The sequence below is a fragment of the Cyprinus carpio genome, chromosome A4 (assembly GCF_018340385.1).
Source record: "Cyprinus carpio isolate SPL01 chromosome A4, ASM1834038v1, whole genome shotgun sequence".
In the NCBI taxonomy this organism is placed as follows: domain Eukaryota; kingdom Metazoa; phylum Chordata; class Actinopteri; order Cypriniformes; family Cyprinidae; genus Cyprinus; species Cyprinus carpio.
This window is the reverse complement of record NC_056575.1, coordinates 3,207,448-3,221,073: the sequence shown is the minus strand read 5'-3', so window position 1 is coordinate 3,221,073 and position 13,626 is coordinate 3,207,448.

The window sequence follows — 13,626 nt, the reverse complement described above, 5'->3', positions numbered from 1 at the left end:
TATACTGTATACTGACTTTTTGTGATAAGACTGTGTAAATGCTTTATAAGAAAATGCATTGTACTTACCCATGCACAACCAGCTCTACAATGCTGGGATGGTTGCCAGGGTGTTTCTGAATGGTCCAGGTCTAAAAATTACAAAAAAAATCAGCTTCAAGTCTCTGTTATGGTCTGCAGATATGGTTCAGGGGCCAGAGTCACAAGAACCTTAAGAAAGAAGATAAGGAATTTCTTAAAATAAATTCTCAGAAGTTTGTAAGAACATGCAATTCTTTTAAAGTTCTTTAAAAAAGTTTTTGAAAAATGACTTGCTCATCAGTTCAGTGAGAAAACTTTGAAGGCCATCTTTTTGCGCTGCTTTAAGATTAACTAAATAATCATGAAGAAAAATCTGCAGAAAATGTAAAATATTTTAAAAAAAGGTACCTTTAAGTCATATATGTAGAATTATTACTGATACATTATTGATCGATGGTGTCACTTCAGATTACTTGTGCACATCTTTAGAAATAGTAATATGTTTTTTGTTTTGTTTTTTTGTTGCTAGTGTTACATTGTAATGCTTAATCTTTGATACACCCCAATAAATTAATTAAAACATCTTACCTTTGGGGCTTTAAGACAAGTTGGAGGTTATCCTAACTTTAAGAAGTATTTTATGATGATTTTCACAATCATTCTTTTCAGGGATTCAAAGTCTTCAAGTTTTGTTTTTAGAATAATGAAAACATAAATCAACTTAACATTGTTTTAACAAGGTTTTTTAAGATATTCTCCAGATTGTTTTGGGAATCTGGCTCCTGGTTCCTCTTCCAGTGTAAGTCTGTGGGATTTTCTCCTGTTTAATTGTCTGGACATATTTTTTTGGTTGCACAAATATCTGTACATAGAACTAAATATATCGTGCCACTAACTACAGAATTTGATCAGCTGGATAAATTGTAATCTTAGGCCGATGTGTCAATCAACTGTAAAGCCCTTCCAAAGGGGCTTCTCAGTGAGGACTATGGGATACGGATTGGACGTCATAATTCTGACAAATGGTTCCGGACTAGAAACATTTAATCAGCACATTTTCGAGTGTTTGTAAATAGTTTTGGTATATTTGGCCGAAAAAAGGGTCCATTTGTCACTCAGATCACTGTGGTTGTGTGTTGGCTTTTATTACAAGTTGGGTTTTTTTGTGGAAAGGCTCATGACTCAAGCTGTCAGCAGATGGCACTGTGGCCCAGTGACAGATGCGCAGTCATTACAAGTGCGTGAGAGAATGCAATTACAACCACTAGGGGAAACAATTAAGTGGTAGAGGTAGAGGTTTCTACACCGCTGCAGTCTGGGAGAGAGCCCACTTCTGTGATTCTCAGCTTTAGTGCCCGCAGGCCATGGTGAGGAAGAGGCTGAGACAGAGAGAGAGAGACCCTCTGGCAGCGCTGCTGTGCTAGCCACTAATAGGCTGCAGCATGCTTCAGTGGGATTGTGTTTGATAGCAGCACTGTGAGGGAATGTGAATGTGTGTATTAAACTCTAGGAGATCAACAACAATATAAACAAGATTTTCCTTTTGAAAATCTGAGTGGTGTTTGCCCATGCAATTGTCACTGTTACAATGCTAGAGGAAATTGCTATCCATTGGTGTTCTAGTATGTTCCTAAACAGTTGCTAGGGTGTTTTTTTGCTTGTTGTAGTGTGGTTGCTATGGTGTTCTTGGCAGTTGTTAGGTCATAACATTTCTTAAGATCAATTCACACCGCACCGGCAGACATAGACAGTCACCAGATAACGGCATGTCACTTCTCAGTCATTCCAAGACCAGACAAACATCAATTCAAGATGCTCAATCAGTAAAAATAAGTGCCAACCAATGACAACAGATGCTGACGGGGTAACACATTGATCTGACAAAACCTGACGAACGTGTCTGTTGCCATTTGTCCCCGACTGTCGGTGCAGTGTGAACTGGCCTTAATGTGTTCTAAGTGTTTTAATTTGTTGCTACATGGTTGCCAAGGTGTTCTGAGTTAATTTGTTAACTTGCTGTTGCTATGGTGTCATGGATGGTTGTAAACCCTGTTGAAAAAACCAGCATATGCTGGTTAGGCACTTTTATTTTAAATTTTCACTTTAGGTCTGTTTTGAAGCTGGGATGCTGGTTTGAGCTGGTTTAAGATAGTCTTTGCTGGTTTATGCTGGCCCTTAGTTGGTCATTTGCTGGTCTTAAGCTGGTCTGACCAGTTTAGGACCAGCACATGACAAGCTAAGGACCAGCATAAACCAGCAAAGACCAGATTAAACCAGCTCAAACCAGCATCCCAACTTCAAAATATACCTAACCAGCATATGCTGTTTTTTTTTCTTTCAACAGGGAAGGTATTGCTAAGTGCTTACCTGTGTGTTCAAAGTTTTTTTTTTTTTTATGGTTTTTAAGATTGTATTATATGCCGTTTCCAGGGTGTTCTGGGTGGTTACCAAGGCTAAGGTAAGCGGTTAGTGTTTTAAGCTTGCTGCAATGCTGTTTCTATAGCAATTTTACAGTAACTTGCTGCTATGGAGGTGTACCTATAGAGTTTCAAAGGTGTTCTGAGTGGTTAACTTGTTACCTGGTGGTTGCTATGGTGTCTTGGGTCGTTGTGAAGACATTGCTCAAAGGTAAGATGATGCTAGAGCATTCAGAGTATATTCTGTGGAATGTGGTTGCTGTGTTGATGGTAGTTGCTGGGCATAGCATTCCTTAAGTGTTCCAAATGTTTTAACTTGAGGCTGTCCAGTTGTCAAGGTGCTCCTATACAGTTGCAAATGTGTTCTGAGTGGTTGTTAAGTTGCTGTTGCTAGGGAGGTGTCCTATGAATTTGTCAAAAAATTGCCAAAGTTATTGCTAAGTTGTTCCTTATTTTTTCTTGATTTTTGCTGGGGTTTTTAATGTTTTTAATCTTTCAGCTTGTTGTTCTTATGTTCTTGGTAGTTGCTTGGGAATTGCTATGTTGTTTTTAAGATGTTGTAAGTGTTTTTAGCCTGTTGCTATACAGTTGCTTTGGTGTTCTGAGTAGTTGCCTAGACATTATGAGGTTGCTAAAGTGTTTTTAGCTTGTGAGAGTGTTCTTATACAGTTGCAAAGATGTTCAGGGCGATTAACATGTTACCATGCAGTTGTTAGGATGTCCTGAGTGGTATCAGGGTATTGCTATGTGGTCGCTAGGGTGTTCTTAGTGGTTTTAATTGGCTTCCATCATGGTTTTTAGCTTGTTGGTTTGCCTCAAAAACATTGTGAGATGTTTAAATTTAATACTTAAGTTTAGCGATTTGAACAAGCCCTGAACCCAAAGTATGTGCAACAGTAACAGTGATGCTTAACTCACTAACAAACACTAACAAATGTCCAAATGTGTATATGTGATGTGAAAGCATCTGAGGGTGTGTGACAGTTAGAGAATGATAAAGACTGATGTTGTGGGTGTGTGTGGGCTGAAGTTGCCACACTGAGCGAGTCTGTCTGGTTGTTAGTGTGTACGTGTGTATGGCTAACAGTGCAGTATGACAGAGACAGCATTTTACTGCATCATTAATCTCGCCATTGTGAAACCCAGTGCTACTCACAAATTCATCAACCGTTTCATAATGTATACAATTCTGTCAATCAGCAGCAAACAGGGTTTGTTTCTTGAGCTAGTTGTGTCGCTGGTTTCTAGTCTGGAGAGATTCCAGCGGGGGAAAAAACAAGGTACAAGAAGATACCATCTTAATCAATCCAGCATCAGCAGTTTTCAGTTACCTGTGATTAAGAGTTCACATGTGCGGCTAACTAAAGACAGCCAGGTCAATTTGTCCTGACCTCCTCTATCTTCGAGGCACTTTCCAAACCATCACACTTTGCGCAAAGCCTAATGTTGCCTTTATATAAGGGAAAGTCTATTAGCATCTGTTTCAGCTGTGGAGAAAAAAACAGCAGACCTACGCATTAGATCAACGCAGTGTGTTTGCACAGGATGAGAAAAATTAGCAGAAACGGTGGCCAATAAGTGCAGCCCACAGCATGATTAAATGCTGCAGTTACTTCTGCAATTTCAGTTTATACTGTAGTTGCTTATAAAAAGTTGCTCTGAAAAGGGAACATTAAAGGCACTGAGAGCCACTGTAACGAATCTATTTGTGTTTCATGCATTGAGTGCAATTCATTGTGCATCTATGACACTGTTAATAAATAGATTAGGGTTGGAATAATGTGGCAAATATGCAGCTATTACATTTCTTGTAATTGTGTGGCGTGTGAAATGTGACCTGGACATGCTTTCATGAGATTCCCCTACACGTGGCCCAATGCATTAACAGAAAGTGACTAAGTCTCAACTCTTTCCCATCATCTCCTTGTAACAGAGACTGACACCAAACACTTGTGCTCACCTTACCCAGCGCACGCACAAAAACACTCCCAGCACAGAGAGTCCTTCACACGCAGACGCTGAAGCACCGCTGCTCCGGAACTGATGTGACCCACTGTGCATTATGGGATATCGAAGGGGGAGGGAAACGATCAGGCCGAAGTGCAACACAAGTCCATACTTATCTGCAGTGCTCTTCACTCCAAACTACAAAAACAACAGAAATTAAATGAAAAGCAGACGGGTGCTATTGACTGAAGAAATGGGTATGGCGTGGGTGAAGAGTAAAGGATGAAAAGGCAGAGGAAAAGCAGCGGCAAGAGAAAATGAAACTAATTTCATAAGTTTAATTCATTTAAAAGTGAAAATAAGTTTCTTTTTCTCAGGCCATTGGCACCTTTTCTTCTTTTAAACATAAACATGAATAAATATGATTTATATTTCTCTAAAAACATGGCCTAATGAATTATGGCACCATGCTTTTCTTACTAGAAAAACAAGACAAAAATACTAAGACAATTATTTTTTTTAAGTCATTATGGCTGCATTAATCTGCATATATACAATTTGTGTTACAAAAGAACATTTTGATATGAGGGACAATTCTGTTTATTTACTCCTGCTCAGGCCATCAAAGATGTAGGTGACTTTTTTCTTCAGTAAACATATTTTTAGCTGATACCCGGGTCTTAGTTGATTCATAAAGTGCAAGTCAACAGTTACCATCACTTGAAAAAAATGCAGGCTCATGCAGGAAATACAAAATTAAAGAATGACTTGGCTCCTGACAATATATTGATGTCTTATGAAGTGAAATTATCAGTCTGTGCAAGAAATTGAATATTATTTACAACATTATTTCCTGTAATTCAGAGCCTCATGCAACAGGGAATTATGATTCTTTTTTGTGAACTTCGACAGTTCGTTTTAACGAACTGGTTCAAATAACCAATTCATCAGTTTGTTTAACAATCACACAATGATGTAACGTATACAGAATGATATTATTAAAGCACCCAATAATGATGTAAAATGTGATGTTTTACATGTTTAAAGCATAAAAAGTACTCTTAAATGAACTCACCTTTTTACATAAACCATTAGAAAGAAAGACCTATCATTTCACTCCATTAAGTGCCTGTTCACGCATGCTCATCAGTTCTTCAGTATGAATATGAATTGTTTTGTTCATTGACTGTTGTAGTAACTGGAGCACTACAAAAAAATGCCAGATGCTGGCAAAAAACAGCATCATAGGATCATATACACTGTATATTGATATTTGTGATATATTGGCTAAAGATGTAAAATCTTCTTTACTGTTCTACTAAAGAACAAATAAAATAAAATAACTCACCTACATCTTGGAATGCCTGAGGGTGGGTAAATTAACAGCAAATTTTCATTTCTTTGGGTGAACTGTCTCTTAAAGCCAGTCCACCTGCATAGGTTCAATCTTAATGTATGCACACCACTTGTGTATTGATTCGATCCACCTACAGGTTGTGCTTTATACCACAGATTTAGATCCAAGGCTTCTCCACATTCTGCTAAACTATTAACACATGAAAAAATTAATGATCACAGGTGGCTTCCTCTCTGTAAGGAGAGTTTCCTGTGCTTTGTTTTTGTGCAGATATTGATGGAGGCGTCAGACAAAGGGAGTGGGGTGCTGGAGTGTTTGGTGGAGGTGGCTGCTGTCTCAGCAGTGCTTCAGGTGGATAGTGTTGCAGTCTGCTTCGATATCTGATGCTCCGCCGGGAGGGGAGACTGAAAATGAGAGGACAGATGGTGAAGACTTGGGTACATGGAGCTGATTCAGGAGTTTTATTAGGCACTTTGAGACAATATTGATGCGGTACACTGCAGTAGAGTTTGCATTCATTAATATTCACACATGCATTTATGTTTGTATCGCTGGTCGTAATTCAATATCTCCTTGATTGAATTATGCCGTCTGATTACTAATGCTCTGCAAAACAACATATTCATGATTGTGACAAATGGTTCAGCAGTCGAAATTTTTCATCAGCACATTTTTGAGCATTTGTTAATAACAGAGTTATGGCTTTATTTTATTTATTTATTTATTTTGAAGAAAAAAGGGCCTTTTTTATGATTATCATTTTGGTGGTGTCTTATAAGTCGACAGCTTGTTTGTTTTATGTATAACATAAAATGTGTTAATTTTTTCAACACAATTACTGAGGAAAATGTTAATTTAGGGTTTCTTGATTTTATCAACAATATATATGCACATTATGACACTAATTAAACAGTTCTAATTAAAACATTGTGCTGACATAATGTCTGAATTAATTAAAAAATATATATATATATATTCTCTTACTAAATACTAAATTTTCTTCGCTATTTATCCATTGCAAAATTGACTGAAATTAATATGGCAATACAATATTGACCACATTTAAAGACTAATACTACAAATAATAATAATAATAATAATAATTAAACAAATAAAATAAAATAAACATAATAACAAATAAACAAAATAAAAATAAAACAAGAAAATAAACAAAAATATCTGTATAAACATATCTGTAGCATGCATTTTTATGCATTTAGCATGTTGATGTGAAAAATCCACAAAGAACATTTTAACTCAAAACATGACCTAGAAAACATTTTTAGGCATCATATGCATTTCTGATGCAAATCTTGTTCCAAAAGCTAGGCATTATAATAGCACTGCCTTCTAAGATACTTTCAGGCCAATTCTAAACCTATACGTTACTTGTTTTACATTTCAGAATGCATTGAAAAAAAAAAAAGGTCTAACATGGTCAAAAAAGTTGAGAATAATTCCGATTATACAGGAATTCTTTCTCTCTGTGCAAAACGACAAAATACTAGTATCAGCAATAAATACCCTTGGAAAAAAAGTAGACCTTTTAGAGGTTAGACCTTTCAATCTGAAGTGCAAATTGCAAGGTAGATCTGAATAATGTCTAATATGAATCCTATTTGCTTTGTGTGGTTTATGACATCATGAAATATGCATGTGCATTCATAAAACAACATGCCTGCACTGCCACAGTATTCAATCTCATGTGGGTGCTAGAAAGGTTGTAAGACAATGATGAAATACCTGCCACTCAGAGACTGACAAGCATCAACTCTGGAAAAAGGTACAGAGGACACAGATTCACAGGGACCTTTGCTTTCATAAACCTGGTCATCATCCCTTCTTATCCAGCATAAACTGTATCACAGTTTAGAAATCGAACCTGGCTGCCATAGTGACAGTGTGCGGCTCTTCCTCTGAGAACATCAAATCATTTCATGCATGAGGGCACATGGGGATTCTCCAAATTGCTCTGGAAGTACAAACTTTCTCTTCAAATATTTACAGAGCTGAGAGAAACGGGGGGAGATATCATGGATGGATTTGTTAGCTAGACAACTGGAGGAAAGCGGTGAAGTATAAGACAATTTCTAAACAAGTCATCTCAGACTCTCTTTGGGGATGTACTCAGCTCCCCGTGTCAGCTAGAAATATGAGGAACATCGCCAGCCTCCTGGCCTCAATAAGATGAGAAAGTGGAGTGGAAAAGGAAACAAAAAAAAACCTGCTAGATACATCTGCTGCTAGCGTCACTTTCACAGGCTACATCCTGCAAAACACTAGAGAAAAAGATAAACAATGACAACACATGGAGAACAAAATTCTACCACTGTTCTTTAAGCTAACTTCCTTCCAGTGGTGGTGAATAGAAGTAACTAAAAGTGGCAAAACTACCAACTTAACTACATTTTACAGTAGCATATATTAACATACAACATTTCTGTCCAGTTGTATCAGTTTTTTGCACTTGTAAAGGTTCCAAAGGATGGTTTAAAGAACAATTCAAACATTCTAAAAATCTAAAGAATCTCCTTCCACTTTAAAAGTGACTTTTGTGGAATGGAAAGGTTTCATGGATGCTAAAGGTTCTTCATAGAACCATCAATGCTAATGAAGAACCGTTATTTTTAAGAGTGTGGGATGGTTTGTTACAATTAAAGGGAGACTGAGTTATCTTCAAATGTCTGTGCAGTTGAGAATAGAAAATGTCTATCAGCTCTTTGCTAAAGTAAAAGGAGCTGGGAAGACAACACAACAGACTGAAGATGGCTTAAACCGGAGGAGGACAGCTTTTGTTTGCTGTGTGGCCTGTCTGTTGTTCTTGCGGGTATTGTGCATACAGTGGAAGGGCCGCGCGGAGGCGTTTGAGCGTATTAGAGACTGAATTGATGAAGCATCTTAAGCATTGCATCATAACACATCAAACCCTGACCACACAGATGAATAAGCACTTCCACTAGGCAAGCAAACAATAATTCATCACCATCGGTCGCTCTGAGGGATGCTTTGAGGAATTCTGGAGTAGAAACTGAAAAATTGATAAAGGGAATGAATAAGGGAAAAGTAGAGCAAGGGAAAATAGCAAAATATCTGTTAATAAGATGGGACATTGTAATTTTGGAAAACACTGGATGGATGACTGAGACTGAGAAAATGAAATCCCATTGTGGGTGTTAATGTTTGAGGTTTCAAGTAGATAAGTATAGTGAACTAGGATAAATACTGATGTAGTAAGTCAAGTGGGTTTGTAAAATACTGACAAAGCCACAAAGAAATAAGGAAAATGCTGTTAATACTTGTTCAGTGTGACATTAAATTGATATAATGTTGGCTAAAACAATGCAACAACCAAAAAAAAAAAAAAAAATCACAAAGATGATGAAGCTTGTCTTTCCATTTCCAGATCAAGCAAGACCCTCAATATAATTTTTATTGAGAACCTCCTAGACTGGAGGGGAAAAAACGTATAAATATCACAAAAATACAAAGAAATGGAAAGTAAAAAAAAACAAACAAAAAACAAAACAAAAAGAGACTGCAGTATAATTTCTTGTAAAATTGTTTTACACTTATTTACAACTCCAAAAATATTTTTTACAGTGTAATAATCCTTAGATTTGTGGAAACCATTATATATCTTCAAGATGTCTAATTCAGTTCTTTAATGCAGAATCGCTGGACAGAGGAATAGCAATCAACTGGCAGATACTGTTAATATTTCCTTGTCTGAAATGCCACATCACCACAAATACGAGACACCAAAGTTCAAGCGTGGCGGTTTTCTGTCTTATGCAAGGTGTTATTAACCCAATCATGCATTTGTGGTTAATCATATACCAAAGCACACAACTATAATAAGAAAAAGAGGTTACATCGAGATCCATCAGCGCTCAGTGATGTCATCAAAACTAGTCTGTTAAGAGGCGGATTAGAACAATTAGATGCCCTTTTATTTGTTGTTGAGTAAAAGCACTGTGAATGTACGGTAAGTGCCTGTAAACGGCAAGCAAAATGCCACATGCAGTGAAGACTCTTTGTGCTTCTAAAAATGCTTAATATGAATCATATATCCATCTATGCTCGCGTTTCAGATTTAAGAGATTTCTATTAATCCCATTCTTCTGCTGTAATATGATGCATTTCAAGGTGAAACAGGATTTGAAGTAACATGCATTAAGTAAAGTGTGCAGTTTGATTCATGTTTCAGAGATTTTTCTTAATTTCTCCATGGTCGAATTCAATTTGAAAGATGGAGACTATTGTTTTGAATTCTCATCACTGAGAAAAAAAGACCTGTTAAGCTAACATGCATCATTTTAGCAGCAGGCTGGTAGATCGATAAGCTAATTGAGTCGCTAGTGCTCCATCACTCTGCCTCTGTTCATCTACTTGCACGTGATCTCATTTCGCCTGGCTTCAGTGGCAACAAATTTAACTTCAGTGGATCAGACAATAAAAGGGTTTTCTTCCATCCCACACAAAGTCATTCCCAGCACTCCATTTTAACATCAAACCATTCCTTAATAAGTTAGAGGATTGCCCTGCTCAATATTTTCCAGATAACAAAACTCCCTTTTTTCATGACCTATTCCCAGCAGGAGCCTTTTTTCAAAGCTTTCCGTTTCCTTTAAATCAAGACCTTCATGTTCAAAGGATAATTTACGTCAGCAGAACGACTCTGCATCTGTCTGTTTTGTGCCCTCAGACGAAAGGAAAAACAGGGATATTGAATGAATGGGATTAGTTTGTTTGTTTACAGCCTTCAGAAATGATCTTGTACATGGAGAAAATCAATATAAAAAATGTATTGTTTTTAAAAATTAAACTAAACTAACTGAAAACAGTGGACAAGAAAAAAAGCTTAGCCTTGAGTTAAAATATGTTTAGGCAATAGCCTTGTACACTCAAAAACAACATTTTTACAGCACTCCACTCTACAAAATAATCTATATGAATATGCACTGCGCAAAACTGTCACTTTGAATGCAGCTTTGACTTAGAGGAAAATTGAGATGTTCTTCACTAATAGGCTGAGAAAGGGCACTATCAGTTTTTTTTTTCTCTGTTCACTAACATACTGCTTACTGTGGTGAGTCTAATGTTATATGACAACTATATGTGAACACTTAAATTTATGTCCTGCGTTGAGCAGAATTTGAGTGGTTGCACAACTTGCACCACATGTTTCATCTTTTAAGTTTTTTTTATGTATTGTGATGGATTATACAATCTTTTGCAACAGTGAACGCATCTTAACCCATAATATTACTATGGACTCTTTGACTCAGGTCAGCAATTAACAAAACCGAACACCCTAGCAACCTCATAGCAACATAAATAAATAAATAACACTCAGAATACCTTAGCAACCACATAGCAACAACTTGGGAACACAGGGTTGCCAAGTCTGAGGTTTTCCTGAGGAATTGGGTTACTTTTACATTGTTTCTGTGGGTTGATTTTAAGTTCGTGGGTTAAAGTAATTTCCCCCATTACGCAATTTTGATGGCGACTGAGAAAAACCGTGGAATGACACAACTGGGCTGGTTTTGTTTCACAGGCCTGGCAATTCCACTCCCAATTTCTTTCTGTAGACAATTAAGTTTTAAAATACCATGGAGAAAGTGCTGACAAAGTGCTCTGACATTTTTGCATGCTTGATCTTATGCATCATGAAAAACTATGTGGCCGTAGTTGTATATAACTCTGCACTATCTGTGTAATCCCAGCATGACATTGAGTGATAACCCTCTAGAGGCACCCAGGAGCAACGTTTAAAACTTTTATCGACCCTTTAAAACAAGCCTTCCCTTTCTTGCACTGATGGAAAGACATGCTAAGAATAGAGCTCCTTTTATTGTAAGACTGACATCAAGGCATTAAGCCTTGCTGCAGTGTGTTGGCCATCCAGGGACTCAACATGCCACTCAATGTGCTCACCACTACAGGCACTTAGCAGGACACCAAACAGGGGGCCTCACTGATGGACACTTTTCCCTATATCTCAAGCAGCCAGTCTAATGCATGCTCCACTTCAACCATGTCCAAACTGCTTATGAAATACAACTGATGCACACTAAAACAGAGGTTTGCATCCCAAAAATAGGTTACAAGTTCTAAATCAAATCAGTTGGACAGACTAAACAATGCAAATGAAAAAAAAAAAGAAAAAAAAAAAGGTTTGTGCCAACAAAGTATTTCATCCTTCAGATGCTTGCTTGCTGAGAGCAATTCAAGAGACATTTGGAAACTTTCATTTTAGAACTTTTGTTCTTTTTTTTGACTTACGACCATTTTGCTACTGTTGTGTCTTAACTTGATGTCCAATGTAAAATCAAGGTCCTGAGGCAAAACTATTGGACTATTGTACACTTAAGTAAATAGAAATTCCCTGTTGAAATCCAATGAAAAAAATGCATTGATTGTTTAACAGGATTCCTATATCTCTCCATGACGTTTGTACCCGAGGTGAGGTACTTAAGGATGGAGATGTCTGGGGTGTACTGTAGGGCTGGTTAATATTTAAGAGGTCTGTGCTTTCTGTGAGACATACGTAATGTTCATTATTTTGCTCTCATTTCTCTTCATCTTTTTTTGAGGCAGGCAATATTTACAGCACCTCGAGGGTCCAATGAATGCGTGGCAGATCCCTTCAAGGCAAAGAAATGATACGGCTTCTTCTCTGTGTATCTTAGAGGCTCAGTGTTGATTATCATCTGTCAGAAAATTCACTGCTGCATGAAGAGAATTTTCAGGAAGAGGGACCCTGACTCAAAGAAAGTATCGCAAATCAAAAACAGGCTTCGGAAAGTACTGACAACAAAAATCAGCCTCCATTTTTACGGTCACGGTGCAAACACCAGTTTCAGGGTGGCTTTCTATTGATCCTTTGAATCACCACACAAAAGCTCCTGATTAAAACTGGATGAGAGGAGCCAAAGAGTCTCGCATCAAAACCCAGTCAAACATCCAGTGGGTGGAATAAAAATTGATCTGCCCGTCACTCTTGCACTGACACTGTGACCGTGGCCAAGTACAGATCAATGATTTAAATGTGCTAAGGTGCAGATAATCACAGGTGCCGTGCGGCGGGGCCAAGATTGGGTTGAACAGTTCTGTTTCGCTAACCCCCAATTTACTACAGCGCTTGATCAAACAGGATTTAAGAGATGCAGGTGATGAATTTTATGGCCAATCACAAACACACCACAACTTATGAGCACAGTGGGAAGGTTAGACGTGTCTTCTTACTAGCCATGAAACCTAATAGCATACCTAAAAAATAAATAAATAAATAAATAAAACATCAAGGTGCACCTTCATGTGAAGAATATGTGAGTCGCTACTGAATTCTGAAAAAAAAAAAAAAAAAAAAAAAAAAAAAAGAGTCAGATTGTTCTTAAATCAAAATTATTTAATCTCAAATCAATATTTCAAGACTGTAGCCATGTATTAAACAGGATAAAGCACAGTCAGGTAATCTTTATTGCAAAACAAACCACTTTAAGGAGATCCAAATCCACAAGGGTTTATTTTGCAATAATCATTGGTTGACTGCATAATATCACTTATTTAAATGCCATTTTCTTCTCAAGTGAGCCTTAAAATGTTTTTGAAGCATTGCTGAAAAATTTATTTCAGCAGGTAAATTGTTTACACCAGTACCTGATTACTAAGTTGAAAAAACATTCATTTGCTCATTTTGATGGCATGAAATGCAGTTGCATATATTTTTCAACAGATGGCGCTGTGGTATCTATATTCACCACACGTGGCTCATCTATGGAAAACACATGAAGAAGAGGAGAGGGCTGATCTTATCACCGATAAACAAGATTTCAGAGAGTAAGATGAGAGAAAGAAGAACGACTCTCTTCACAGATTT